The sequence below is a fragment of the Gekko japonicus genome, unplaced genomic scaffold, assembly GCF_001447785.1.
Source record: "Gekko japonicus isolate JY-2015 unplaced genomic scaffold, Gekko_japonicus_V1.1 scaffold469, whole genome shotgun sequence".
Lineage (NCBI taxonomy): Eukaryota > Metazoa > Chordata > Lepidosauria > Squamata > Gekkonidae > Gekko > Gekko japonicus.
Window position 1 is genome coordinate 1000763 of NW_015173138.1, and position 5397 is coordinate 1006159.

Sequence of the window (5397 nt, forward strand, 5' to 3'; positions counted from 1 at the left end):
GAAAAAGTAGCTGCCAGAAACATAAAGTCGGCCTTCCCTTGATCTGAGAGAGAGAAGTCACACTTCCGCAGCCTCCACCATAATAAGAGGCACAGTTGATACCCACATCTAAGGCTTACATGCCTCTGCCCTCTTTGGACAGAGAATACTGAGACTCAGTGTGGGCTAGTGGTTAAGAATGGACTAGGATCTGGAAGATCCAGGTTCGAATCCCTATTTGTGCCATGGGTGACCTTGGGCCAGTCATACTCTCTCAGCCTAACTTATCTCACAGGGTCGTTGTGAGGATAAAATGGAGGAGAGAAGGTTGATATAAACCACTTTAGGTTTCCACTGGGGAGAAAGGTGGAGTATAAATGAATTAAATGAATAAGAATACAGAGAGCTGTGCTGTCCTAAGCAGAGTTACACTGTTCTCAACCCACTGAAATGTGTAACACTGTTTAAGATTGCAATGTAAATCAGTCGGGCACTGATTTTTTTCTGCTGTATTACAAAGTCTAAAATCACCACTGGCAAAATATCACCCATGTTTAAAATGGAATAGAAAGCAGGCGTGTGCGTAATGAAATACGTGAGTTGAAGATATACATGGAAATTGGTGTTTTGGGTCATTACCATGAAGTTCTGGAATGATATTGGGAATCCAGGATTCTTAGTAAAACAAAACTACCTTTTCCAAAGAAATCCATGTTGTTTTTTATTTTGGGTGCTGAGGCAGCCTTATGCCTATATTCTTCCTTAATTCTACTGATTTCTTGAGCAATGGCATTTCTCCCTTCCAATCATACCCTTGCAAGCCACAAAGAGCCACAATTATTTTCCCCTCCCTTCGGGGGGGGGGGGCAGAGCCATTTTGTTCTTCTGTGGCTGGATAAATAGAGAGCTAGGGCAGGATGTATGGAAATGAATGACAAATATGCCCATTAGGAGCAATAGGAGATGGCTGAAGGACCATTGTATATAATGGAAGCCAGGAATGACAACTGACTTTGCATGGGCACCATTGAGATACACTACAGCAACCAAAAGTCGCATCAGAAATGGGGAACGGATTTAAGGAGACCTCCTCTTAACCTGGAATGACTAGCCCCCAGAGTGAAATGAAGGTTTAGAATGAGGAATTGGAATTCGGCTTGCCTGGGCATTTAGATCAGCAGAAGGGAGGGGATTTTCAACAATTCAGGGGAATTTCAAAGAGACCCTTTGGCTGCAGACTGAAGGGGACAGAGCAAAGCCCTGTTCATGGAGCTCTGCTCATGGTTTATCGGATACAACTCACTGCATTTTTATCGCAGTAAAGCATTCTGTGTTGGTACAGCCTCTAGCCTTCAGCCCAATAGCCTGTGTGGTTCATTTGCTTGAATACCCATGAACAGGAACAGTCCTTTACTAGAATGTAGTACAAGAATGAGAAACTGGACAAAACTGTCATAAACGGGGTTGCAAAACTCCACTCAGGTCGTAGAAATAATGGAACCATATCATATCAGAAAGAGGCCTCCAGTGGAATGGTGTAACACATAACATGAAAGGAAAGTGACCTCTTAGGCCTAAAGCAACTAATCTAATTTTGACTTGTGCACACACAGGCTCTAGCCTGAAAATTTTAATAGACAATTAGCTACCAAGTCATTTTGCATATAGCTGTGAACTACGGCTGCAAATTGTAGGGTATAGTGCCTATGATAATGGGAGGTCATGATAGTGGATAAGAATTTGTATAGATTAAACAAAGACCCAATTTGAACAGATTTTTGCCCACCACATCATGGCTATATGAATTTAATTATAGGTAGCATATCCATATAACATATATAATGGAGGAGAGGAGAGCAATGTCGAAAGCCAGTCAAATCCAACTCTAGGGATGCAGTGCTCATCTCCATTTCCAAGCCGAAGAGCCAGCGCTGTCCAAAGATGTTTCTGTGGTCATGTGGCCGGCATGATAAATGAAGTACATAAATATAAATAATCCATCAGCTGCTCCAAATTTCATGGGATCATGCTTAAGGCCCCAAGTTAAATATGAATCAGCCACAAGGAACTACTAACGAAGGTGTTAATCAGTAGCCATATACCAGTGCGGTGTAGTGGTTAGAGTGTCAGACTAAGATCTGAGAGACTGAGGTTCAAATCTCCACTCTGCCATGGAAGCTTGCCAGGTGACCTTGGGCCAGTCACTCTTTCTCTGCCTAACATATCTCAGAGTATTTTTGTGCGGATAAGAAAGAAGAGTGGAGAACAATCAGTGGATTTGGGTCCCTATTGGGGTGGAACGTGGGAGATTAATGTTTTAAAATAAAAAATGATTATCCGTTGATGATCTCCCAAAGATCATCTTAGTTATGCATGCAGAAGGTACCAGGTTCAATCCCTGGCATCTTCTCAAAAGATCAGGCAGCAGGTAATGTGATAGAGAATCACTGCCAGAAAGTGTATACAGTACTGACCTTGACGGACTATGCGCTCTTTTCTACAGCGTCTTCTTGTCTCTGGCACCTAAATTGATCCCTCTGATTACTTTACATGTGTACAAGATAGTGTGGGCATCGTAATCAAATGGGGTGTCAGTATAACAGTAAGAATGAAGCTGGAAGGCATCCGGAAAGGCCTCGAGGCATTTTTCGTTCAAGGTTGTTTCAAACAAACAGATGGCTGATGCACAGAACTGGACACATTGATGAGGGCTTTGGTCGAGGAGCTCACTCGTTTTCCTCAAGGAGACTTGATCAAGGTTGCTCTCTGAAATATATTCTCAGTGCTTTTTTCATATTAAAAGAGTGCCAGTATTCATCATATATAAGGAATTAAAGAGATCATACATTACTTTTTAAATAGAAAATTCCAAATTTTCATTATGTACTCGTCTGATACGAGAACTCATTTCTTGCCGTTGGTGTCTACCACTGAGTGATGTTCTCAGAGGAACCTTCCCGAGGCGTGGGAGGTCCATGGAATGATAAGGGCTGTGCCAGCCTGCCTCACCAACCTTCTCCTCCTCCACACGGGACGGAGAGCGGGCAACTGACTACCACTTCCTCCTCCTTGTCCAATGGGCTCTTCCCCTGCCAGCTCCTCAGCTGGGCTCTGCACCCACCCAGTTCACAGAAAAAGAGCAGCTTCTGGCCTCACGGGGATGTTTGGAGCTCACCCCGTTGCCCAGCCCACGTTCCCTCGCTCCGTCTTCTCCTTCATATCCCCACAAGGGAACGAGGAAGAACAGGCGACCGACAGCCACTTTTCTGTCGCTGGGCTGTTCTCATGCTGACCCCCTCTCTCTGGCCTCTGCTCCCGGGAGCTCCTCCACTGCTGCTGCTGGGCTCTGCAGCACCCACCTGGCTCTTGGGCTGGCTTCAGCTCCTTGCCTGCCTGGGCCTGCGGTGGCTCCCTCCATTGCCATGGGGCTCTGTCGCGTGGCCTCCCTCTCCCTGAAGGAGAAAGGAAGTGAGCAGGCGGCTCCCCATCCAAGCAGCGCACGGGGAGGCAGTGGCCAGGCTCCTCTTTCCCAGCTGGCTCAGGTGCAGTGGCTTGGGACACACTGGGCCCCGTGTCCGCCACCTGTAGCCGCTTGACTTGTGGTGTGCCCCGTCTGTGTGCCCCATGGGGCACCCAAGTTCTAGTGTGCCCTCCCTGGTGGTTCTGTGCATGTCTGTCCCAACCTACGGACTCCTCTCTCTCTGGCTGTGTGGGGAGGGTTGGTGTACAAGGCTCAGGGGATGAAGAGTGGCTTTGCCTCTTTTCCTTTCACAGCAGCTCCAGGGAGAGGGGGTGGGTTTCAGTCAACCAAACGAAACGGGAAAAGGGTTCAACACTACCTCCTCCTATAGATTCGCACTGTGGCTGGCCTCTGAGAGCCAATTTGGTGTAGTGGTTAGGAGCACGGACTCTAATGTGGGAGAACCGGGTTTGATTCCCCACTCCTCCACTTGCAGCTGCTGGTGTGACCCTGGATCAGTCACAAGTTCTCTCAGAGCTGTTCTCGAAAGCGCTCTCTCAGCCCCACCTACCTCACAGGGTGTCTGTTGTGGGGAGGGGAAGGGAAAGGAAATTGTAAGCTGCTCTGAGACTCCTTCGGGTAGTGAAGGGCAAGGTATTTATTTATTTATTTATTTCCTTCGATTTATATACCGCTCAAATTGGAGGGAGCACATGCAGCTATTTATTATATCCTGCCTTTCAGCCCAATCAGGGTCAACAAGGTGGCTAACAACTAAAAACAGAGTTGTATAAAAACAACCATAAAACAAATTAAAAAACAAGAACTATGGTGCAGATATATAAAAACAGACATCAATTAAAAACAAAGGGCAGGGAGGAGGGATTATTGAGGGAACACCTGATGAAACAAAGAAGTCTTCATCTGCTGGTGGAAGACAGTGATAGAAGGGGACTAATATCCCTGGGGAAGGAGTTCCACAACCTTGGCGCTGTGACCGAAAAAGGCCCTTCCTCAGGTTGCTGTCCTCCTGATCTCAGAGGACAGGGGGGCAACTGAAGCAACAGCACCTCAGAAGATGATGGTCGTGGCTGGGCAGTCCTTAAAGGATGCTGGCCCCAGACTGGATAACGCTTTAAAGGTCAACACCAGCACCTTGAATTGGGCCTGGAAACAAATTGGGAGCCAATGAACACTTCCCAAGATTGGAGTGATGTAGTCCCTGTGGCCCACTCCAGCCACAACCCCGCTATTTCCCCTGGGGACAGAAAATTAAGGAAGGATGAAGGATACCAGCACGGCAATTGTGGGCATCTAGTGAGTGCCACCACCTTATATGTAATCCATGAAACTTCATAGGAACGACCCAACTATATGGGTAATGTGAATAGAAATCCCATCATCATCATGTAAATGCAGAAGAACTCAAGCAAAAAGGCCATTCCGAATACTTAAGTGTTTATTATGAAAGTGTTTTTAAATTAAAAGTTCACAATATTGATTAATTCCAAATATTCCAGGAAGAATTGTAATTTCTATATATTTATTTTTTAAAAAACCAAAAAAACCCAGAAGCAAAATCTAAGGCTAACACATCACGGCAATTCCAGCAGTGGAATACCAGTATGTTATTGTCATAGCAAGAGTTGCTCAAACACTGGATTGTCTTGAAAACACAGGCGAAAAAATTGCACCGTTGTCTCCTGCCCCAACGTGCGGAAGATAACCACCGTATAGAACACAGACTGATGGTTACTGTCTTAGTTATTTAGAAATTCGCATGCAGGGACAAAACAGCTCCGATACAGATCTGTATATACCATCCTTTCTGTTTGGAGATGAGTATCATTACCAAAGAGTTCTGGTCAACATGTCTTTATCGCTGAAGCACGAGGCTGAAGTCAAGTTTCAAATAAATACTATTAAAATACATACACCTTTCCCCTCCATGGAAACAA